Below are 27,246 nucleotides of genomic sequence, written 5' to 3' on the forward strand. Positions count from 1 at the left end.
CAACAACAACAACATCAACAACAACAACATCATCAACATCAACAACAACAACTATCTCAAAAATAAAAATTCTGTAATTTTTTTATCATTATTTGTTTTGTTCTTCGTTCAGTTAAATTCATGTTTTATAATGATCGCATGTTTTCACTGTAGGCTATATATAACTGTATATTGTTTCAGTGCAGCTTGACAGCAAATTAATGTTTCACTGCTACAACTGGTCCTAATGAACAGGGAATCTAGCATTAAATCAACACATTTATTTTAATCTTATTTTAATTTCTTCTGGCAGCAACATAATGTAAAAATGATGTACATCCAGCTGGTTGTTGTTTTAAAATAAACCCCAACAGGGTGATCAGGATTTGTGAACCAGTGAGAGTTTATTCTGCGATAACAACCAGCTTGATGTACACTGTTAACACTTGCTGTAAAAAAGGCCTAATTTAGACAGTATCATACCATTTTCCATTAAAACAGTAATATACCGTAGAAAACAAAAATAGCCTACAGGAATATACTGTAAATTAACAGCGCTCAAAATCGACACTCAGAGGCTGTTTTCCCAATCACACCCTATACCCTCATTCACTATTCCCTACATTAGTTCACTAATATAGTCCCCTTGACAGAGTGAATGAAAAGAAGTGAGTGAATTGAGAAACTGATGAACACCTGATAAGCAGAATCACTGAAGGACAGAGAAACAAGAACAGAAAAAAGAGAAACACAAGAACTACAACTGACTTCCAGCAACACTGAGTGTGAAACCAGTTTACAAACCAGTTTAACATTATTTCTTTTGTACAAAAGTTATTCTTGAGAATTAACAGATATTTAATTGTTGATGTTTTATTGAAACTAATAAAGTTATTATCACCATGATGGAGATCAGTATTTAGTTGGGCTCTTGAACCATTGACTTTATTATATCAGTTTTTCTCTGGCTGCTTTAACTATAAAACACATGTGTTATGGCAAGAAAAAGTCAAGAGAAAGATGATCATGCGTGTATGACTGTTGTGATGATTACATAGTCATTCTGGACATGTTTGATTTTCTGATCTTAACCAGTGTAAAAGATTTGGATTTATGTTTTTTTTTCATATTAATCATATATCTGTTAATCTATAATGTGAAATACAGCAAGGTTTCTGTTATTAGTTATTCTGAAGAATATTGAAATAAGATAATGTTTTAAACCTTTTTGAACTCAGACATCAACAATCAGCACATGAATCTCAACAATGGTGACAATAAAAACTTTCATGTCGCAATGCATGCTGGGTTCCAGGATTGTATAAAACTCCCAGCATGCACTCCTGCATGAATAAATAAATACAAATAAATTATTGCCACCATTGATGAGAGACATATGCAGATTTTTTATATTTCTGTGTTTCTACAAGACATTGTAGCTCTGTTTTTATTTTAGGCTGTGCATTATGTGTTAAAACACTTTTGTAACACTTTTGATACAGAATTAAAATTAATAGAGATTTAGTGTATGAACAGGCTATACAATGATTTTTTTCATCATAATCAGCATAACTGCAATCATTCACAAACTGTGTGTGTGTGCATAAATGCAAAGACACAGTTCATTCAGCCAGTGAAATATCAATGTTAAATAGTCAAGGGTCAGCATCCCAACTAAAGCAAACACTGATCTCCATCATGGTAACTTCAAACCAAACATTTTCAATTAAACATCTCAATAACAACTTCTGTAGATGTATGACAGAAATAAAGTCATACCGGTAAATAATAAGTGTAATAATGTGTAATGGCTGGAAGTCAATTGTAGTTCTTGTGTTTCTCTATTTTCTGTTCTTGTGTTCCTCTTTCCTTCAGTGATTCTGCTTGTTAACAGCAGGTGTTCATCACTAATGCTCAACAATCACTTATTTCACTTATTAACTTATTATTCAACATATTCACTTAATTATCTCTCTGCAACACTGTCTCAATGTTACATTTTACTCTTTGTAGTGTGGATTTTCCTGTGGGGTTGAAAGGGTTAACAGTGTAAGATAAAAAGTCACACCCACAAAATGTATTTTAACAGTAAAAAACTGTAAGTTATAAAACAGGTATATACTGCAACACTGTTGCCAGTAGTTTACTGTAAAATTTATTTTTTGGGTCACCATTGTGCAGAAGAGTAGAGCCTGTGCTTCAGTCCAGGAGAAGATCTACAAACATTGATGATTTGCTGCATGTTGCTTTATTTAACAGGCGGTGATTGTGTAGTTGCTGGTCCAGTGGAAATCTCTTTATGTGTACAATAGTGTTTTAGTGGTCTCAAATGAAAGAAGTTCACAGTAATACTTTGCTCAGATTATTAATGCATTATAAAGTTTAGTTAATACATTTAAATGACAGTTGGTCAATTTAAGGAAGTCGGTTTCTGCAAGTGTAATTAGTTAACTTGAATTTTAATTTAGTGCATTTTTACAGAAACAAACTGTAGATTACAGTAAAGAACTGTACAATTAACAGTATATTACTGGCAACAGTGTTGCCAGTATTTTACTGTAAAAAAACCCTGGTAAGTTCTAACAGTGTACATTATCCTGATTACTACAGTTATGCTTGCCACATAAATATATAATTAGTCAACAAAATTTTTAAGCTCATTAAACACAAAACTTCCGTGGAGAAAAAGTTCCTATAATCAGCTTTGAGCCGAGACCAACAAACAAGTTCAAACATTTAGGTGGATATTTAATGTATCATATCAGTCATATCACTTTTCACACACATTAATAATGACGGAGACATGAAATATTGATTTGAGAAGAAACCATTTAAAATCATACCTGATTATTATCTTATAACCCATTACAATTAACAAAGCAATCATTCTAGCAACAAGACAATCACTTCAACAATATTACTGTAAGTCTGCTATTACAGTGTTGCAATTGACGACATTATCATTGTCAGTTTTTAGAAGTCTGGTTTTGATGCGAGCCTCTGTCTTGAATAAAATAAACACATTGTCCATACCTATGTGATAAAGTCAGATATGCCAATCCATTTATTGTCAACTGGCATAGCAAACAATGAATAAAACAAAAAGAAAAAGAAATAGGCCTACTTCAAACTACTTTCTACTAATAAACTAAATATTTCCTTAAAAACAAACTGTAACGGGCACAAGCACAGTCCTGCACAGCACACTCAACACGGCACGGTCAAAAAGTTTGTCTGACCTTTGCGCCTGTAACTCATCATCACTTGGCTTAAATGCGCTACAATAGTCATACGCCCTCTAGTGTCACAAACAAAAATAATACAACTCAATATAATGACTCCAACAAGTACACATCTTGATCTTGCATGTATGAGAGTGTTTGAGAAAGAGAACAGCAGTGAAGATTTGTGATAAATAAGGGACTATTCGTTTTTTATTTAAGGGGCTACCGGAGGAGTTTTGAGTCTATTCAAAATAGACTTGACACTCCTTCGCCAGCAATACATTTTTCTATGACCCTCCAAAATGATTGTGAAAGAAGGCATGACCCTCCCCGATAATTTCTTGATTACTTCTGTACTGGTTTGTGCTTGGCAAATATGTTCAGATAGCCACTGTTTTTTTTACAACCATTACAACAAACGACTTTCACACATAGCCTACTCCGTTTGCAGTGCAGTGAGCGACAGTCCCGGAAAATTCTTTCCCGGGACCCGAACACGTTTTTTTGTGAAAATGTACTTCTAAAGTAGAATTTCCTGGTTTCAAATTAAACCGTTTCCTTCTACTGTTACTCTGTTTTCTTCATGGTTGTGTACATCCAATCCTGTGTCCGTAAACGGGTAAAAACGGGTAAAACACCGGATTGGCCAATGCCAGGCGTTTGCATTTATTTGATTGGAAGCTCAACTTATCGCATATCGCCTAGCAACTGCCTGTGCTGTCGGTTGGTCGCACACATCCACACACATCCAGGATGAAACAGTGTGAGTTCAGTTGCTAGCTAGCTTTTTTAAAACTTTCTATTTACTCAGTTTTGTGAAATGGGGGGAGAGACAGACAAGGAGGATAACACAACAAAATCGGATGAGCCACCAGTGTCAAAGAAAAAACGATTTACAACCTACAACTCAGACTGGGCGAAAAGAGAAAACTTTTCTGAATGGGTAAGGTCCACCCAATGAGACCTGTTCTCCGCTACCTGTGTTTTGTGTCCTGCCAAAATTTCAGTTAAATAAGGAAAAACAGCGGTGGAAAATCCTTTCCGCACCGAGTCTATTTCTGCTGTGCTGCAACACTGAATTGACAGCCCATGTTTCGTGGTCAAAATGAACACGAATCTTGACCTGCAAATGTAGTAATATCACCATAAATGCGTTTAATTTTTGTAATATCACCATAAATGCGTTTAATAAATGCGATGGACAATCCTTCCATCCACCATAGATAATTTCTCGAGTTGCTTGTCTGATCTGTCTCAGCTGCTGCCTGAACCCAAACAAACAGATGAACTAGAAGAACTAACTAGCACTATGAGCACCATTCTCTCTAGAACATTGGATGTTGTTGCACCCGTTAGATTAAAAAAGGTCACAGAGAAAATTAAAGCACCATGGTACAATAATACTACGCATGTTCTAAAGAGAGAAACCCGTAATTTAGAGCGTAAATGGAAACAAACTAATTTAGATGTCTTTAGAATCGCGTGGAAAGACAGTACGTCACGTTATAAAAAGGCCCTAAAAGCGGCCAGGGCTGAGCACCTCCGTAAACTAATAGAAAACAACCAAAACAATCCTAGGTTTTATTTAACACTGTGGCTAGACTAACAAATAAACAGACGTCACCCGAACAAAATATCCCGTTACAGTTTAGTAGTAATGATTTCATGAACTTCTTCACTGAGAAAATAGAAAACATCAGAACCACAATTGTAAACGTTCAATCCTCAATCGCGCCTTATAATTCAGCCTCAATTTTCCCCCCGCAAGAATAATTACAGTGCTTTACAACTATAGAACAAAAAGAGTTAAATAAACTTATCACTTCTTCTAAAACAACAACATGTTTATTAGATCCTATACCAACTAAACTACTGAAGGAAGTGTTACCTGTAGTGGAAGAGCCTCTCCTCAATATTATTAACTCATCTTTATCTTTAGGTCATGTTCCAAGAACATTTAAACTGGCAGTGATAAAACCTCTCATTAAGAAACCACAATTAGACCCGCATAATCTAGCAAATTATAGACCCATTTCAAATCTACCTTTTATGTCTAAAATACTAGAAAAAGTTGTGTCCACTCAACTGGGCTCTTTCTTGCAAGAAAATGATATCTATGAAAAGTTTCAGTCAGGATTCAGGCCGCACCATAGCACTGAAACTGCGCTCGTTAAAATCACAAATGATTTACTCTTAGCTTCTGACCAAGGCTGCATCTCAATACTAGTTTTACTTGATCTAAGTGCTGCGTTCGATACTATAGATCACACAATACTCTTAGATCGACTACAAAATTATACTGGTGTTCAAGGAGAAGCATTAAGCTGGTTTAGATCATACTTATCAGACCGCTACCATTTTGTCTATTTAAATGGAGAAAAATCGATCATAACTCCAGTAAACTATGGAGTGCCGCAGGGATCTGTGTTAGGCCCTCTGTTATTCTCAATATATATGATGCCACTTGGAAATATTATAAGGAAACATGGAATTAGTTTCCATTGTTATGCTGATGACACTCAAATATATATTTCATCACGGCCGGATGAAAACGCTAAATTATCCAAATTGACAGAGTGTGTTAAAGATATAAAAGATTGGATGACGCGTAATTTTCTTTTATTAAATCCAGACAAGACAGAGGTAATACTTATCGGTTCAAAAAACCACCCACAGAACCTCTCACAATACAACTTTGACATCGTAGGATGTCCTGTTACTTTATCCTCTACAGTAAAAGACCTGGGTGTTATACTCGATTGTAACCTGTCTTTTGAAAATCATATTTCGTATGTTACAAAAACAGCCTTTTTCCACCTTAGAAACATTGCTAAGCTACGTAATATGCTATCAGTTTCTGATGCAGAAAAGTTAGTTCATGCATTCATGACCTCGAGACTAGATTACTGTAATGCTTTATTAGCTGGTTGTCCTGCATCCTCAATAAACAAGCTACAGTTAGTCCAAAATGCAGCCGCTAGAGTTCTTACTAGATCAAGAAAATATGATCATATAACACCGATTTTATCATCACTACATTGGCTACCTATAAAGTTCCGTATTAATTATAAGGTATTGCTACTGACTTATAAAGCCCTAAACGGCTTAGCTCCAGTCTATTTAACGGATCTTCTATCACCCTATAATCCATCGCGCTCTTTAAGATCAATAAATTCGAGGCTTTTGGTCATACCTAGGATATCCAGATCAACCAAAGGAGGGAGAGCATTTTCACATTTGGCTCCAAAACTCTGGAATAGCCTTCCTGATACTGTTCGTTGCTCGGACTCACTCTCCCAGTTTAAAACTAGATTAAAGACGCATCTTTTCAGCCAGGCATTCATATAATATTGTTAATCTCACAGTTTCAAACTACAATCCGGCCTCTAGTTCATAAATGCCAGAGGAGAACTGGCCCCCGACTGAGCCTGGGTTCTCCCAAGGTTTTTTTTTTCTCCATTAATTCACCTGATGGAGTTTTAGGACACCATTAGGTCACTTGATGGAGTTTTTCGGTTCCTTGCCACTGTTGCCTTTGGCTTGCTCAGTTGGGGATATTTTGGGGATATTTAATTTTATTCTATCAATCAATAAATTCCACTAGAAACAAACTTTGTTGTATTATTTTATTTTAATACTGTGAAGCTGCTTTGATACAATCTGTATTGTGAAAAGCGCTATACAAATATACTTGATTGATTGATTGATTAATTAAATAAAATGTAGTAATCTCACCATAAATGTATTTAATTAAATACTACTTTTTTTCACAGTCATCTTTTACACTCTTAGAAAGAATGTGTCAAAAATGACACAACCTGTGTTAAATTTTAACACATCTGTGGGTGAGCTCCAGGACTACTAGATTTGTGTTAATTTCAACTCATTCACTGTTAATGAGTTTAACACACTAAATGTGTCAGAAAGGTTAACATAAAGATGTGTAAAAGATGTGTAAACATGTGTAACATTACCACATTATGTGCTATCCTTGGCTACACACACTGTGTTAAGAAAGGTATCTAAAATCCTAAACAAAATAAGCATTTGACAAAATAAAGTCTGTGGTTGATTATCTTATTTATTATAATGACTGACATATCAACAATTAAATTCAATCCAGAATAGAACAATACAATTTAAAGCAGTCAAAAAGGAAATGTCCAACATAGGATAAAACAGTTATTTTCTCAATCTCATTAGGTAACATAACACACTTCCCCACCTTCAAAATAATTTCACTTATTTCCAAAACATTTTTGGCTTGATGTACATTGGTGGCCAAGTTTAGAAAATATTAAGCATTTTAATGTTTTTGAAAGAAATCTCTTATGCTCACCAAATATTTTATTTGATACAAAAGTACAGTAAAAACAGTAAATATTGTGAAATATTACTACAATGTAAAACAACTGTTTTCTATTTGAATATATTTAAAAAAATATTATTTTATTCATGTGATCAAAGCTGAATTTTCAGCATCATTACTCCAAGTTTTCAGTGTCACATGATCCTTCAGAAATCATTCTTATATGATGATTTGATGCTCAAGAAACAGTTCTCATTATTATTATCAATGTCTGTACTTTTCACAGCATTGAAGTAAAAGTGATCATAAAATCAGTCTTTAATAAGCCAATCTTTGGGAATAAGCATTTTGTTCACCTTTGGGAAAAATACATAAATGAACCTAAACCTAAATTAACTTATCCTGTTCAGAACTTAGTCTTGTTTAGCCAGACCTATCCCTAGACTCTATTGCAGCTTTTCTTGACCAAGGACCACCCAAGAGGACGTTTGACTGACATGTAACGCAACCAATCACAGTTCGTTTTGTTCTGCGTCATGTTTAGGGGCGTGATAATATATGATGTTGATGTCCCTACAATAACAGACTGGCTGCATCTAATAAATTATTCATTCAAGAACGTTAAGCAAGTTTACGGCAACAATGGAGCCGCGAACTTCAAATACTTTTGAAAATCCAGCGTTTAGTTGATCCTGGTAAGCGCTCATTGTCACAGTTGCAAGCACAATAGCATTCTTCTTCCACGAGGGGTTTTGGTGTCACGGCATTTGTTTCCAGGCGAACCGATAAAGAACACGACACTCACATCTCCCGAACATCCTGTAGAATTCAACCAATCAGATCGCGACTTTGAAACTCCTGAAGTGTTTCCAGAAAAGTGTGACATATGCATCAGTCCCGTTTCCTGGATGCAAACGTGTCCACCAACACAAATGTGCTCAGTTCTTCTTCAGAGAAGATCGCAGTTCCAACACTATATAAAAATATAATAGGGAAAGAGAGAGAGAGAGGAGAAAATTACACAAGCATCAAATTGTTTTTAATCTCCATCATACTATAATTCAGAATATATATATTTGTAACACCCTTTTGTCAGCACATTCAAACATTTCAGTTGAACTGTAAACTAAATTATGCCAGATTAAATTTTAATACTTACATTTCCTTAATTCTCTCCAAAAATGCTGAGATTCGTAGGCTTAACTGCAATCAGGGATTTAGGCTAGCCAATTTCAACTTGTTTGCAGTGAAGGGACAGCTGTTTGAGACAAATACACAGTAAGATACATGATGCAAGAAATCCTCATGTGATGATCTTTTTCTTTCCCTCAGTAGTTAACCTACCTGTGCGCTGATAGGCTATGCTTATTAGGCACCTTCCTGGTCAGGTCGGACTCCTTGGCCTAATAATAGATCAAAAGGATACAAAAATAAAAACTTAAAGACCCACTCCGATGAAAATCATGTTTTTCTAGGTGTTAACATGTTCTTGTGGCATTTTTCTGATGTTAGAGGACATATCTTGAGAAAAATAAGTTCAAAGTTGTATTTCTGAGTATTTCTGCATTCAAATGGCTGTGAATCAGTAGCAGACGCTAAAATGCCAGCTAAAATAGACTGGAGTTGTGACGTAGTAACTCCACTGGGCGGTGCCACAAGCTCATACTCCCCTCCGCCCCCGCCCGCGCGGCTCAGGTTCTGAGGAGTAGAGAAGACGATGGCGGATCAACACCTATGTGCGGTAGCTGGTTGCAATGCTAACTGTACGTTCACACCGCCGCCGACTTGAGCGGCAAAGAAGCTCTGGCCGCCCTGTCAAGGACGCTTGTCAAAAAGTACGAGGAAGCTTGTTGACGCTTTGGCCGCTCTGACGTAGCAGCATTCTATGTTCGATCATGGGAGAAGAGAAGTGTCACACCATGAAAAGTAAACAAAATAAACAAGCAATACATTGACACTAGAAACCTTTTATAATGACAGCATTTGTATAACCGTTTTGGTCACATTATTATTTATTATTATTAATAGTGAGTGCGCGCGCGCGCGGCCGAGGCTCTCTCTCTCTCTCTCTCTCTCTCTCTCTCTCTCTCTCTCTCTCTGCTATCTCTCTGCGTTCTTATATGCCCTGTCAAGCGCGCCCTGTTAAACTGGCAGGACTTAAAAACCAGGGTTCGTACACTTTTTCCAAGGTCAAATTCAAGCACTTTTCAAGCACTTTCCAGGTCCATTTTAAAGCTTTTTCCAGCACCTTACACTACCGTAAATTACATACCAATACATAGTTAAAATTATTATTTAGTGTTTTTATCACATCAAAAGAGATACACAGACAAATGTTTCATAATAGCAGAGGGCTGCACGATATTGAAGAAAAATTAGATATGCGATAACTCATTAAATAATGCAATATTCAATATGCAATACAATAATGCTTAAAGTGTGTCTGTCAAATTAACTTAAATTATCTTTAAAATATCTTTAAAATTATATAACCTACACATACATGTTTCACATTCTTTTTGTGGTAAGAAAATATCCCTACAATTTCAAGACAGTGAACATCAGTGTTTTACTGTAGCATAAGAAGTGTTATTTTAACATCACTGGGGTTTAGGGGTTCAGGTTATCCTACATTAGGTTTATTTAACAACAGAAACTGATAAATCAAATAAATGTAAAAATAAACACTGCTTAGTTATAAATATACTGATTCTTATTAAAGCTACAAAAGTCAGCCAAAACCAGTGAGTGATTTTTTGTATTTTGTTCATGATCCCAGTTATTGCAAGCCGTTGGTTGCGATATGCAATTATGCATATTGTAATATATACAGTTGCAATATTTTGATATATTGTGCAGCCCTAATATTTAACTATAAGCCAATCACAAGTTTTATTCTTCAACATGTATCACTAAGTATATAGCCTAAAGCATATGATTAATATACTTTTCATTATATTAATGTCCAAACATTGCTTACCAGATAATGTGATTTATAGTCTGTAAAACTGAAATAATTTCAAATATGAAGACTTAGGATTTGAACAGAAATATTTGACAGGCCTTCCCGTTTTGGGACACATTCTTGATATAGACAAGGTTTGAACAATATCTGAGTGCACAGGAACCTGCCTGATAAATGTATTTCATTGCCAAGACATAACGTTAGCCAATACATTTACTGGAATAGAGCAGTGCAAATATTGCATAGGGCCATCCTAAACCTTACAGTAATAGTATTATGACACTGACTGATTTCAGTTCAGCAATCAACGACTGTTGTTATGCACTGGGCTAACGTTTGCAGGTTGCACGTTACACTTCTGTAATTTTGGCAATGTTCACTGCATATGCAAACTGCAAATGAATGTGACATAACGGACATGTAATACTTACATTACATTATCACATCAAGTACTCTGTCACTAACGGCCCTTTCAGAGAGGACGCGGACCGCGCTGCGCTATGAAATGAAACCGATATATTTCAATGGCTTGCGCCGCGCGACTCGGACCAAAGCGGAGCTCAGCGAGCTCGCGCGCACGCCGCGGTCAAACAAAGTTTAAAATACTTCAACTGTTGCCGCTGCTTGGCCAATAAAAACGGTGCATCCAAACAACCGCGGAAATCAAAATGAAAACTCCGCCTACTTTTGCTCTGGCCAGCGTAACGCAAATCAATATGTATCTGATTCTGAAGGGCTACATTTTTTTCTCCGTTTAATAAAGAACTATTTCGTCAGAAAGATATTTCTTGTGAAAGAAATACAGTTACAAATTCAAGCATTTTCAAGCATTTTATCCAAAATTCAAGCACTTTTCAAACCTTGAAAACACATCATCAAAATTCAAGCACTTTCAAGGATTTCAAGCACCCGTACGAACCCTGAAAAACACATGCAAATGATAAACTTTCACTCTGATGGTTAAACTGCAATTAATCCGATAATGATAGGAAACCCAGCAACGGCGATGATCAGCTTCTCCTCCGTTTTCTCGGAAGCTCAAGTCGGCGGCGGTGTGAACGAGGGGGAGGGTCGTCTCCGTGCCAACGGCTCCGCCCACAACGCAGAGGCGAATTGCTAATGAGCTACTGCCGCTCTGCTGAAGCAAAGTCCCAGAAAACGGCACAGGTTTTGTGATTTTGGCTAAAAACGGCATAATCATCATTTAAAGACCACTGAGAATGTTTAAAAATAGCTCAAAATATGATCGGAGTGGGACTTTAAGTTGTTTAGAATGCTTGATTTGATATGAATGAATGATTTAGTGAGTTTTACTGCAATGCTTACCTGAATAAATTAAATCTGGTGAGACTGAACACGGTGGTCGGTGGAAAATGGTCCATCTTCTGATTGGTTCATTTGCTGTGTAATAAATATTAGACATAATGCAAAGGTCACTTATTTGATATAAAGTTAGCACATGTAAGTTATTGTATGCTAACAGTTACCTAGCCTGCACATCACAGGCTCAAGAGCACTTATGACATATTGCTAATCATTTCAGCAAACTTTCAAATCCACTACTACGACTACATTTTATACGTAACGTTAATCAAATTAATAAAGAGTAGACGATTTTTAAAACACCCTTACAGATAACATTTTGTGTATTGTAAGTCGAGTAGCACTAAGTTACAATCTAACTTAGGTGCGGTCACGTTTACCATTGCTTGGCGAAATTTTGTGTGTAAAATCCATTTATTAATAAAGGTCTCTTCATTATCTGGAATTTCGTGTGAAAGTGGAAAAAAATTATGCCGATTTTGAATCGGGGTTTCCACACAAATTCGCAGCATTGATCAACATAAAGCTGCTTGGTTTAGCCGTGCTTCAGCTAACTTTAACGTTACACTATTGACAATAGTCGAGTTTTTTGCCCGCAAAATCTCGTCGTAACCTAGCTTTTAAACCAGTATTAAAATAACAGTAGCAGGAAATATTATTTTTGTAAATGAACATGAGTAAAAAAAATATAATTCAAGTACAGCGAGCTTACCTCAAGAACCTTGAGCATCACCGGCGTGATTCGGCGCGAATCATCTCCGAGTCCTCCCTGGTAAAGAGGTGGTTTTCACGAACAGTTTTGACGCGAGGGGTAGTCGATAACGAAGTGATAAGGTATAACTGTTACATGTTTTATTTTCAACAATATAGTAAAAACAAAATAGTTGCTGTCGTTAACAGACTTTTATCTACTAACGTTACTGAACTGACTGGAACTGGATTATGCTCACTCAAAAGTCACCTTATTGGTTGGTTCAGTTCGACTAGCTAATTTAAATAACGGTCGTGTTATAAAAAATAACACATTAAAGTGTGTAAGCACATCAGTCTACTCATATTGTGTTAAATGCTTTGAGTAAATACCCAAGTTGTGTAAACCTTAAACTACACATGGATATGTGTAAAATAGATTATTTTTTTATACACAGTTTTAGTTAATATTGACACAAAATGTGTAAATTAGAGTGTTACACATAATTTGTATAATTTTTCTACACATTCCTTCTAAGAGTGTACTTTAAGACCAGGAGGAAAGCTACAATTTACCTCAACAAGGCGACATAATGAACAGCACTCGTCTCATTTGTGGAGGTGGAAAAACAAGTTCTTTGTGACATTCAAGATCTATTGTATTAAAATTTAAATGAAAAAGAAAAGGCATGAAAGTCGGCTGTTTTTGTCAATTTTAAGTTTTAATTTAAAATCTTTGCGATTTTAATATATTTACATGGTAAAATATTTTACCACTTGCTTGAGCAACTTAATATATAAAGTAATGCATTGAATAATACGTTGTTTAAATTGTGTTTAAACGTGAATAGTGTATATGTGTACAAAGAAAATCGCAATGCTGATTTTTTTTTTTAAAATAAAAGTTGCTGATAACTTCTGGATTTAAAATAAAAATAGTGATTATGTGTTTGTGATACAGCCACGGATCAGTTGTGCACTGCACACGCAGAATGTGAAAGCACTATAGCGTATGCTGCTCCTGTACCGCATACGCATTAAACATGGAGTATGTGTGAAACGGGCGTTAACCTCTGCTTTCTCATCTTACACATCACACTCCACTGTTATGGTAATATTATTACAGTAGATTTTCAAAGATACTAGAAAAGGCAGTATCCTCACAACTTCCTTTTAAGAAAGAAATGGTATCTGCAAGGATTTTCAGTCCGGATTTAGACCGTATCATAGTACTGAGACAGCTCTCATCAGAGTCACAAATGATTTGCTCTTATCATCCGATCGTGGTTGAATCTTGCTATTAGTGTTACTCGATCTTAGTGCTGCATTTGATACTATTGACCACAACATTCTTTTAAATAGACTCGAAAATTATGTTTGCATTAGTGGAATTGCATTAGCATGGTTTAAATCATACTTATCTGAAAATGAAAATGAAGTAAATGAAGAGATGTCTTATCAATCAAAACATCATTATGGTGTACCGAGGCTCAGTACTAGGACCGCTGCTGTTCACTCTGTACATGCTACCATTAGGAGATATCATTAGGAAGTGTGGAATTAGTTTTCACTGTTATGCTGATGATACTCAGCTGTATATTTCTTCAAAACCTAATGAAACTTACCAATTCAAAAAATGAATGCATAGCTTTTGAATGCATAAAAAAATGGATGACTAGTAATTTCCTACTACTTAATTCTGAAAAAACAGAGATTCTTATTATTGGACAAAAAACTTCCTCACGTAATAACCTAGAATACTGTCTAACACTTGATGGCTGCTCTGTTAAAGGAGACATATCATGCTTTTAAATTGTTCCTTTTTACATATAAATCATACATTTGTAGTCTATATAAAGCGGAACTGCAATGCTTGGGTCTGAATTCCTCATTATTATAGCTCCACAGGCCCCTTTTCTACCCCTTTTCTGATGTGCGTCTGAGAGCAACTCGTTTTGGTGCGGTCTCTTTAAATACAATTGAGACACTTCATACCCCGCCCACACTCGGTTCAACTCCACCCCGTTCGGCCATTTTTGTAGTTTGATAGCAGAGATACGATTATCTAGCGGCACAGACACTTTTTATTCACACGTTATTAACAAAATGTCAACAACGGAAGACTTGTCCAGCCAGCCTTACATGTTCGAGCCAGAGTCGGAGCCGGAGCGAGATGAAAATGAAGACGACGAACCTGTAGAACAACGTCTTCATATGGATGTATCGCAATGGTGTGTACTGTATTTACACATGAAACTTTGGTCTTCCGACCTTTTACCACCGTGTCGATTTATTTTGATTAATATGTGCGAGGGAGAGAGAGCAAGACAGCGTCTAGTTTGGAGACGGTGATGTCTTGTTTACACTTTCGCCTGGCTCTGAAGAGAGAGAGTGAGCGCGCGCGCGACCGGGGTCTCTCTCTCTGCTCGTTCTTTCAGTTAAACATGCGTCCTATAACAAGCGCGGCAGTTCATCTACATTAAACGGTGTAATGAAGCGTGTGGGTTACTACATCCAACAACCGAACATTTTAACTTACCCTCTCGTAACTTCTGCATCCTTTAGCTTGGACTACAAAATTGCAGCGAGAAATAAAAATGGCGGATTGCTCAAAGTGTTGGGCCGGAAGTCAATGTCCTTATTTGGCAGTTCCGCTGCAAATACTGTGACGTAATAGTTCAAAAAACGTCATAGATAACAGAAAAATCGGAACAGGTTGAAAAATATGACCAAAACAGAATATAAAGATATCAATGAAGCGCCTGAAGAGAATAATTTCATATTTTCTGTACTTCTAAACACTCCAAATATACAACAAAATGCATTTAAGGGCTAAAAAAGTGCATTTGGCATGATATGTCCCCTTTAAGTCTTCGTCGTCGGTTAGGAACCTGGGTGTGCTCTTTGATACCAATCTTCTTTTGAAAATCATGTGTCTAGTATATGTAAAACTGCATTTTTCCATCTTAAAAATATATTTAAATTACGCCATATGCTCTCATTAACCAATGTGGAACATTTAGTTCATGCGTTCATGACATCAAGGCTAGATTATTGTAATGATATTTAGATTATTGTTAGCGGCCCCTAAGTTAATAACTAATGATCGTTGCGACAGAAGTGAATCAATCAAACTAACTTTAGCTGGAAAATAACTTTATTCTAGAGCTGCTATAAAGCCAAAACATTCTCTGTTACTTTAATTTCCTATTATCACTGTAAAGCTGCTTTGGAACAATCTACATAGTTAAAAGCGCTATATAAATGAAGGTGACTTGACTTAACTTGACTTAATGCTGGGTGGTTGCACTGCACGCTTAATAAACAAACTACAGCTGGTCCAAAACGCAGCAGCTCAAGTTCTTACCAGAACCAGGAAGTATGACCATATTAGCCCGGTTCTGTCAACACTGCATTGGCTCCCTTTTAAACATTGTATAAAATTTAAAATATTGCTAATTAATTACAAAGCACTAAATGGTTTAGCTTCGCAGTACTTGAGCGAGCTCTTAACGCATTATAGTCATTCACGTCTATTGCGATCTCAAAATTCTGGCCAGTTGATAATACCTAGAATATCAAAATCGACTGCTGGCGGTAGATCCTTCTCCTATTTAGCACCAAAACTTTTGAACAGTCTTCCTAACATTGTCCGGGAAGCAGACACACTCTATCAGTTCAAATCTAGACTAAAAACACATCTCTTTGACCTAGCATACACATAATACATTATAGACTTCTATAATTCAACGTTAGGCTGCATAGATTAGGTCAGCCGGAACCGGGAACACTTCCCATAAATCCTGATGTACTCGTTACATCATAAGAAGAATGTTGTCTACGCTAATATTAGTCTCTCTGTTTATCCTGAGGTTTACCGCAGTCCGCCGGTTCCCGGACGTATCCAGATCCGATGAAGGACCTGCGACTGGACGCAACGACAATGCAGTCCTGAAATGTCAACTAGTGTCTCCCCTGTGAAGGCCTCCTTCCCTCCCCTTTACCTCTCTACAGATAAAACGGGATAATTCCGGTTCGCGTGGCTACATGGAAGCGATGAAAATTCTGTATTAGAAATTTTAAGGCCAGACAAGTAGTATGTTGAAGGTTGATTTATAAAGAAGGAGTACACGCCTGCGCACATATATTCAAGCGCTCATACTATAGACTGAACTCATAATACTCATGTGCACGAATTCAGTATTCAGTAACATAAGAAAGTGTGTGATGTGTGTGTTTGTATGTTTCTGTGGTCTATTTCTGAGAGTTCAGTAGTTTTACCTGTGATGTCAAGCTGAACTCCAGGAATCCCCGTCAATTTTCCCTCCGCTTTATCTGTAGTAAATCTGCAATAGTAGATGTGTTTATCAGCTTCTGTTACAGCCGTCAAAGTGATACTGGAAGTGTCTTTATCTTCTCTGTTACACTGAACTCTTCCTTTATTTTCTGGATCTGAACACAGATCAGGTGATTCTCCAACAGTTTTGGTCCAGAAAGCTTTTTTGATCTCATAACCATGAGGATATGTTAAAGTACAGGATATTTTCACTGTTGATCCCTTTAATGCACAAACATATGAAGGGCTGTAATTCACTCCCCAACCCTTCTGACCATCAACCCCTGAAACACAGAAATGAGGAATGAAAAGGCTTTCAGGTGTTTATACAACAAATATCTTTTCACTTTTGATCATTTTTATGTTAGCTGACAGTAAAACACTCATGTCCGTTTATAAGTGTGAAGAGCTCAATCATCTTTTGTTAAAATCTCAGTATAGTGAGTGAAACTGAAGACTCACCCGCAGTCATGATCACTACGATCAGAGGAAGAGACTTTATGAGAGACGACACCATAGTGACTTCTGCAATCATAAAACTGACAATTATGACATTATGAGCATCATCTATACACAACATCACAAACTCTATTGATAAAGCACATGGTGATTAATAATTCACGGCTCATTGAAGGCTTGATGTGTGAACTGATGATGTTTCTCATGTCAGGCCTCGTGTGTCTAAAGAGCTTCACACAATATTTACACATGAATCTACAACAGATATTGAGCTTCTGGAGTTTAAATCACTTCATCAAATCAACATTCACCTAAAAACAGTTTTACAAACATCAATCGTAGCTCTACTGAACTATTTTAAATAACAGTAAAATGGTCTTACCGCTCTGAAGTGTCAATGTTTCACTGTCGACGCCCAAATGAGGAAAACATCCGCAGTTTAAGGCGTCAGATGCTGCAGATTGCAAATTAAATATTGTGCAACTAAATGTTGGTCTTCCTCTTTGTGGTTATGAGTGACCGTCATCTCAACTACACAAGAACAACTGGAGAAGAAAGTTAACGTCTCAGATGTCAAACACACATAAGCTTTACATGTATCTCTGTAATAATAATAATAATAATAATAATAATAAACATTTATTTATATAGCACCTTTCATACATAGAATGCAACGCAAAGTGCTTCACAAACATAAAAACAAATTCACAGAATGTCAATATAAAAAGAAAATACATATAAATAACAGTTTAAAATAAAAGACTTATACACAACTTCACATAATATTATTGTACTCATAAGCAACTTTAAAAAGGTATGTCTTAACCTGACTTTTAAAAATATGAATGCTAGTAGCCTCTTTCACTTCATTTGGTAAAGAATTCCAAATTTTTGGAGCATAGTGGCTAAAAGAAGCACCACCTGATCGTTTGTGTTTAACTGTACAATGTTCCAGAAGATTAGCATTAGAGGATCTAAATCTACGGTTAGGAACATGTGAAAAGCATTCTACCCTATAACTTGTTTTAAATTATTTAACGTTGACTTTTTTTGTTTTTAACGTGTTTTAAAATCTGTATACATAAGAAGACATTCTAGCTTGTTTACATTTTTCTGATAGGCCTAGCGTTTTAAATACTAGCCTATACACCTTTGTATTTTAAAGGTCTGTATCATTTTATTAAAGTTAAAGTTATTTTATTATTAAAGTTGTATGTGAAAGTGTTACGTGTGTGTGGAAAATGTTTGCCTACCGCTTACGTTTCACAGTTTTAAAGTTAAAAGCACATAGTTTTGAACAGAATCATTATTTTTTTACTCAAAAAACGCATTCTCAAACAATGATCGGATTTCTCCACTGGGTTAGTTGGATTATCTTATCGAAGAGTGAATAAACCAGTAAGTTAGTGAATATAACTTAACTAAAACATGAATTAACTTTAACTTAACTAATAATTTAAACGATTAATTTTAAATAAAATCTGGCTATTAATTCTAACTTTTTCAGATAACGTTGTAAAACGTACGGATACTAAACCATTGCATTTTAACTTTATGCATACATTGTTTTTAAAAAGTTTTTAAATGATTGTGGAAAACAAAACTCTTCTTTAATTAAAAACAACTCACTGATCTGCTACCCAATACATAGTTGGCTTGGGAGGGTCTTGATGTGGGAGGGGTCTTGGTGTGGGAGGTGTCTAGGGGCGGAGTCTACGTGTACCCAGTGTCCAGACCCCACAGGTCTCATTCTAACTTTTGGGGTGTAAGAGTGTGGTCACTTTTCGTTGAACTCCTCACGAGGACTTTGTAACTTTTGGAATTAAAATCTCTACACCTTTGGATATGGATAAGCGTTTTGGATATACCTCTGGTCTTGGATATATCCTTGTTGTTGGATAAATCTTTCGAGCTTTGGATATAACTTTTGGATATACATTTGATGTGGAATATACCTTCGGATATACCTTTGGAGATAATAAGAGTTTTGGTTCTCTTTCAACAAATGGTATGTAAAAACGTAAGGCTTTTTAACAATGTTTTTAAACTAGTTTGTGTTTTATGTAACAGTTTTACAAATACTGTGTGGATGGATACATTTACTTTTCTGTAAATTACTGATTTTTTAACATCTTAAAATAACACTAACTCATTTTTTAATAACTCTTTTAGAGAAAAATGCAATTTTAACTTATTTCATTAATGTTTTAAAAGTGATGGACACTTCATATGTAATGAAATTACATCTGTCTTCTTTAATAAATAAAAAACACTGATCTCATCTCTGATTATGTCTTTATTATACATTTCTTAAAAAGTTTTAATATACATTGTCATAATGTTATTTGTTAAACAATATGATGTTTAAACATTATTGTAACCGGATATATCTTTGGAGATAATAAGAGTTTTGGTTCTCTTTCAACAAACGGAATTGTAAAAACGTAAGTCAGTTTTTAAATGTACGTATGTGTTAAATGCGTTTAATATGTTTTAATATTTGTTTAATGTTTGATAACTTTTTTACATTTTGATAACTTTAAGAAAATGCAATTTAAACTTTTTTCATTAATGTTTTAACATTTTACAAATGTATGAACGCTAAACACGTGTATTTTAACTCTATACAACGTTTTATACACCTTTAAACACTATGTAATTGTGAATGTACAACTTTTCTTCAAATGTATTAGAAAATAGAACTATTTGCTTGATATAATTTTAATACATGTTGTTTTAACGTTTTAATGTGGATCGTGGGGAAATTTTCCCACGGTCACATGACCTGTCCAGAAGTGGGGTGGGGTGGGGATGTTTGTAGGGAAGGGTACCGTGGGAAAATTCCCACAGTCACGTGACCTGTCCGGAGGTGGGAGGGAGGGGGGTAGAAGGGGGCGGGGCAAGCGTGGGAATATTCCCACGGTCAAAAAGGGGGCGGGGCTTAAGGGCTATAAATCACTCAAAGTGACAGAAGCCGCCCTATATTCTCTCTACCGTGTTCAGTTTTTGCAGTCTGTACCCACAAATTCATAAACCATAAAAGAGTTCATAATGCGGTGAATTTCCGCTCCCGTTTACTTCACAATTCTCACTATAGAGAGACGCGCGTCACGATCTGTGCACTGCCGCGTCTCGCGCTCGCCATGCAGCCAGATTCAGTATCAGTGCACCTTATGAACCATGGCGTTAACTTGAACTGCATTTCTGTCAGTGCGTGACCACAGCTCGTTAATAAACAACAGGTCGTTTTTTTATTGATCCATTTCATACAATCCGTCTTCATTTGGCAAGTCCACTTGCGCAAAACGTTTTTCATGTTCAACTGTTTTTTTGTGTGTGGATGCTGCTAATAAAACAGCTTCGCCGAGACTACAAACCCACTAAGCAAAATGATGTCCGAAAGACGTCTTTTCAATGTCTTTGTTACAAAAATCGGACGTTGAAAAGACGTCCACTGAGGAGCCAGAATGAAAGTTGTTATGACGTCTTTTTTTGACGTGTTCTGCACGTCCGATATAGACATTCATCGAACCTTCGTACAAGGTTAAAACTAGTTCAGATGTGGCCACTGTGGACATATTTCAACATCATTTATGGTCTCATTTAGACATAATTGCTTTGACTATTGCTGTCAGATGATCTTAGTGAGAATTAACAGAGGTTTAGATGTTGATATTTGTTTAATTTGAAGTGTCACCATTGTGGCGATCAGTGTTTGCTTTAGTTGGGCTCTTGGTCCCCTTTCTTTTACTTTAACTTTTATTTGACTGCTGTAACTTTGTGTTTGTAAAACACAATTGTTGTGGCAGAGAAAGCCAATAATAAGTAAAATCAGCTGTTTTCAGCTTATTGATGATAATGAAATCATCACAAAAAAAAGTATCTAATGTTGTCAGATGCTTTGGCATTCATAACCACCAACCTTGTGGAACTGCATTATTGGTGCCTAAAGCATTAAAATTATCACTTATTTGAAGGTGTATGAAAAGCATGTGCACATGATGTTTTGAGCAAGTGTATCGTGTAATCACATACAGACATCAAGATTTTGGATATGATTCACAACAACGGTGACAATCAAAACAAAAAAGCTTGGGAATTAAGGATGAGTTTTGTACTATGAAAGCTACCCATCATGCATTGCAGCATGAAGCTTTTTTTTTTTTAAATTGTCACCATTGTTGTGAATCATATGCACAATCTTGATGTCTGTGTGTGACTATATGATACACTTGCTCAAAACATCATGTGCACATGCTTTTTATACACCTTCAAATAAGTGATCATTTTAATGCTTTTGGCACCAATAATGCAGTTCCACAAGGTTGGTGGTTATTATTGCCAAATATAAACGCAAAACTTTAAACACAATATTAAAGGCCCATTTTGTGATGATTATGATGTCATCAACATTGAGCTGATAACACCTCATACTTTTTCTAGGCTTTCTCTGCCAAAACAATTGTGCTACACAAACACACTGTTACAGCAGCCAACGAAAAGTTAAAGTAAAAAGAAAGGGGACCAAGAGCCCAACTAAAGCAAACACTGATCACCACAATGGTGACACTTCAAATTAAACAAATATCAACATCTAAACCTCTGTTAATTCTCACTAAGATCATCTGACAGCAATAGTCAAAGTAATTATGTCTAAATGAGACCATAAATGATGTTGAAATATGTCCACAATGGCCACATCTGAACTAGTTTTAACCTTGTACGAAGGTTCGATGAACGTCTATATCGGACGTGCAGAACACGTCAAAAAAAGACGTCATAACAACTTTCATTCTGGCTCCTCAGTGGACGTCATTTCAACGTCCGATTTTTGTAACAAAGACATTGAAAAGACGTCTTTCGGACATCATTTTGCTTAGTGGGAAGAGACATGCATTTGTGTGTGTGTGTGTGTGTGTGTGTGTGTGTGTGTGTGTGTGTGTGTGTGTGTGTTTGTTTGTTTGTTTGTTTATTTCTTTTGTAAAAGTTTCCCGGATATAACTTCCCTATTTAATGCACAATTTTCCTTACAAATTATATTGTCAGCATTACAATGTGAGTAAATGTAGCCGTGTAAAATGTAAGGGATGATGCCACCCTTCTAGAACAATGTGCATTTACGTTTAAATTGTAACATATTTAATAGCATGGAATTACAGTGTAATTAGTGTTAGCCTACTATCTTAGCCTTTTTCAGTGCATTAGGTGAGGTAATCTGATAATATTAGTGATTCTCATTTATCAAAACACTAAAATTGGTACCGCTTTGGAGAGAAATTGGGTATTTTTTAATCTCTCTATTTAACCCATCTCATGGTGTGTGACACTGAACTATCATATGAGTTTAGCATAGCATGCTCAGGCTCAGTGGCCTTTCGCCTAATTTTAAATCCTTTTTTTTTTTTTTAATACTGTAATATGATTTAAATGGTGATGACTGTACTGATTTGAATTTTAAAAAGATGGATGATAGATATTCTTCAATCTTTCTGACAAAGAACTCAAGTCAAGTCAAGTCATCTTCATTTATATAGCGCTTTTAACAATGTAGATTGTTTCAAAGCAGCTTTACAGAGATAAACGTATAATTTAAGGTAACAGAGATTGTTTTGGCTTTATAGCGGTTCTTTAATAAAGTTATTTTCCAGCTAAAGTTAGTTTTGATTGATTTGCTTCCGTCGCAACGATCATTTGTTATTAAATTAGGGGCCGCTATGACAGCGTGTGTGTGTGAACAAAATATAATTTTGAAAACAAAGAACAAAATATAATGTGAATTACAGTAAGTGCATTTTTTTTAACTTTATTAATTGTAGTGCACAATGTTTATTATAGGGGGTAGAATCCACAGCTTAGTACTCACTACTCATGAGTACTTTTAAATAAGCTACTTTTTTACTCTTACTCAAGTAGTTTTTACTCCACTCACACTACATTTTTTGGAATGTAATGGTACTCTTATGGTGTGTTCACACCAAACGCGAATTTAATTATTTGCGCGAGTAGATTACATACAAAGTCAATGCAAAGACGCGCATAGACGCGAATTCGCGCCGGGCGGCGCGAATGACGCGAATTGGGCAACGCGTTTGCCGCGAACGCTCGATAATCGCCTCAATCGCGTCTTCCGCGCAAGTTGAAATATTTCAACTCGAGCGGAAAATTCGCGTGAAGACGGTGAAATTCACCGAGTTGAGTGCGCCTCTTGATGGTGCTGTGAACCCAGACACGTCGGCGTTTGGCTTTCCTCCGTATTTGGGACTTCCACAACAAGTACAAAGCAGCAATATCCTTTATTTCAGACATGACGGAAAAATTATGGCAGAAATAAATTGTGTTGTTGTTGTTGATGATGATGATGTCACACTCCTTTTCGCGCGAATGGATTCAAAATGTTCAAGCGACTAACTAGACGCGATAGACGCGAATCTGACGCTCTATTCGCGTTTGGTGTGAACGCACCATAATGGCGAATAGCGCGTCAGGCACGAGTGATTTCAATGTTAAGTCAATGCAAAGACGTGTTACGCGCGTAAAAATTCCTGCGCCGCGAATGAGGCGTTTAGCGCGGCGCGTTAAGCGCGTTACGCGCGAATGATTTTATTAGTGCTATTTGTGCATTCACGCGTTTGACGCGAATTCGCGTCTGCCGCCCGAGTTGAAAAATCTGAACTTCTGCGTCAATTCGCGCCGCGTTAACCAATCAGCAGCCTGCTTGCATGCTGCTGTCACGTGGTGAAGTGACAGTTTATAATGTTATTTTATGTTTGGCCTCAATAAATTATTTTGTAATATGACTAAAATGCACAACAAAGCAAATAAAAACATAAAACTCGATTTCAATATATGAGAGATACTCATTTTGTATTGAATGCTATTTATTCCATATCTATTCTAGATTATATGAAACATTATTAATCTAATGTAAAGACAACAAACACAATTTAGTGTATAAAAACAAACAAAAATCACAGGACAGGTTTCACTTTTGAAGGCTGGCTCCATTTATTATCAAAACAAAAATAAATGACAGATTAGGTGGGTGCGGGTGAGGGTGAACCTCGCGCCGGGCTGTACAGCGCGGGCTCGTCAGGCAGCGACCACTCGAGGCCGAGGCTTATACGGCCTACGCTGTCCTCGTCAGCGTCCTCACCGTCAGGTCCACCAAACCTAGCTCCTGGAGCAAATTGTGAAACTCCTGAAACCCTCCGGAGGGTTTGGTGGACCCGAGTACAGCGGCGATGTTCCCTACGCAGCTGTTTCTGCTCTCCAGAGCATATACGAGTGGTGATTCTCTCGATTAATGCTAATGCTCGATAAACCAAAAAAAGATGGCCGCCAACAGGTTTCGAAACTTTCGCCTCTGAAGCGTAAATTTCGCTTCAAACTTTTGATTTTACGCGCGAATGCACACAAAGTGGTCACGCGTATAACTAGAATTTAGACGCATATTCGCGTTTGGTGTGAACGCAGCATTACACTCTCAGAAATAGGGGTACAGCAGGAGTCCATTTCTGTCCCCCAAGGTACATATATGTACCTTTTTGAGGGTCAAAAAGGTACATATATGTCCCCAAGCATTAAAAGGTACAAATATATACCGTTTCTTTTAAAGGTTAAGGTACAATATCAAAAGACAGCCTCTGCTAAGTTATTTTATTTTATTTTTTGTAAAAAAAAAAAGTTTTTTTTTTTAAAGGTTTTAATGATACCTTAATCATTTAAGGTAGATTTTAACATATCACTATATTAGAGTAGCCTTGAAATAAAGGAAAAAAAAGTTTTGTAAGTCAATTTACTGATATTAAATCAGTATAACACAGCAAAAACTCCAGTGTTAAATGAACTTTCCTGGGAGTTTATTTGGCTCCAGACTCAAGAGTGTTAAAGTGTTAAAATATGAGTGTTAAAAATATGAGTGTTAAATTAACAATCAAGAGTGCTAAAGTTAATGACTTAAATGTATATTGTTGATTACAGCATCACTGTGATTCCACAGCATAAGATCCAGACTTTTTGAAATAATCTAAAGGATTTCTTAAAAGTTGATCTGATAAAACAAATATTTCTTTTAGGCACACACAGACATCAAGAATCAGTGTATGAATCTCAACAATGGTGACAAACAGAATATTCAATTAGGGAAAGGAAATTAGTAAGACAATTCAGATCATAATTTATTCATACCGCAATGCATGATGGGAGCCATGAATGAGTTTTGATTGGTGGCACCCAGGATGCACTGCAACATGCTTTATTATTGTCACCATTGTTGAGATTCACAGGCTGATTATTGATGTCAGTGTTTCTACATAAAGTAATTTTCAATGTCTTTTGATCAGAACAACTTTTAAGAATTTTTGGATTATATTGAAAATGCTGAAAATCTTTTGCTGTAGAATCACAGTGATGCTGTAATCAACAATATACATTTAAGCCTGAGATTAGATTCTAAATGAGTTCAGTGATTCAGGTTAAATTATGATAATGTCAAAACATAACCAACACCACCTGATCAACTTTTCTCTTTGTTCATCTGGCAGTTATAACTCAGATACAACAGCCAAACAAATTCTAAAGTGAATGATTTAAGGGTCAAGAGCCCAACTAAAGCAAACACTGATCTCCATAACGGTGTCTTAAAAAATTCAATTTTCTCCTTCCGTGATTCTGCTTGTTAACATCAGGTGTCTTCAATAATGGTCAATCATCACTCAATGAACCACTTAATTAGATCATTAACTTCAACACTCTTTGAGTCTGGAGTCATATAAACTCCCAGGAGAGTTCAATTAACACTGGAGTTTTTGCTGTTGGACCTCAAGGTACATATATGTAACTTTTTGAGGATCAAAAAGCATTAAAAGTTACATATATGTACCGTTTCTTTTAAAGGTTAAGGTACAATATTGTACCCTTGAGGGTACAGCCCCAGTGACAAGCCATTGTACCCCTAAAGGTACAATTATGTACTTTATTTTCTGAGAGTGTATGTGGAGCCAGCCCTGATTGGCTGCTTGAATCTCAAATTTAAAAGAATGTCCAGTTCCGGGTCTTTCTTTCTTTTGGCCATCGGTGGAGAAGAAGTCATAGCACGGTTACTCATGGTTCTTACAGGACTTTCAACCGAGGAGGTCCTTCAGAAAATATCAGAAGCAGGCATAGAAGTAACCGACGTCAAGATGAAAGGACATGAAATGGACTTTCAGGCAAATTACATTTACTCGGATGATAATAATTTATATGTCACAGTTAGACATTGAGTTTAAAATGAAATGTTGGAAAATGTGAAAATGAAAAGGATTTAATAAATTCTGATTTTAATTCAGCGTGTGTGTAATATATATAATCTCACTATAGTCAACAATTGTACCCTGTCAAAGCCAATTTTGTACCATTTTTGAAGGGTCCATTTTTGTACTGTTAAATAAAGGTACAAAATTGTCACCACAGGTACAAGACTGGTCTCTTAAAGGGATAGTTCAGGATTTTAGACATGAATCTCTATAGCTTCCCCATAAGCAGTGTGGTGCATTGACCATGACTTACCCCCGACAGCGTCCTATGAGCCGAGCTCCGGTCCAGTTTTGGTCAAGATGAAATTAGTCCGGCAAGATTGCTGGGGTCACGGCAATAAAGCTTTTTTCTTCTCAAATCAATATGTGTTCAAAAGAGTGATATATTTGCGTCACTAAAACGTTGTCTATGGAGAGGTCAGACCTCGTAATGGCTTGGCACTATTTTCTCCCCTGTCATATCACTGCGCACTGCCGCTACCTACTACAGCCAGCTGCGAGCTGCGCAGGCGCACACCACTTTTTCAGTTGTTCGGCAGTGTTTACAGCAGTGTTTACTGCAGTGTTTACCTACACGTAACTCGTCATCTGTGTATTCAGGTTCGTAAAGATATCCTTTTGGCTGTGTGTCGAAGTCAATGTTGTCATCGTCGCTGCTGTAGTCA

General features: G+C 36.4%; 1 protein-coding gene and 1 long non-coding RNA gene across 3 annotated transcripts in view; both read right to left on the reverse strand.

Moving 5' to 3' along the window:
- The window catches only part of LOC311077894 (B-cell receptor CD22-like), a 184,809-nt gene that overhangs the window by 122,995 nt on the left and 34,568 nt on the right, over positions 1-27,246 (reverse strand). The gene's annotated exons all lie outside the window — the stretch shown is intronic.
- Positions 7,802-9,546, reverse strand: LOC311078046. Its single transcript, XR_014605032.1, has 3 exons — positions 8,857-9,546; positions 8,672-8,770; positions 7,802-8,485 (listed from the first exon to the last, which is right to left on the reverse strand). It is a non-coding gene; the product is annotated as an uncharacterized lncRNA (long non-coding RNA).

This window comes from Abramis brama, assembly GCF_963993115.1.
Source record: "Abramis brama genome assembly, chromosome: 2".
In the NCBI taxonomy this organism is placed as follows: Eukaryota; Metazoa; Chordata; class Actinopteri; order Cypriniformes; family Leuciscidae; genus Abramis; species Abramis brama.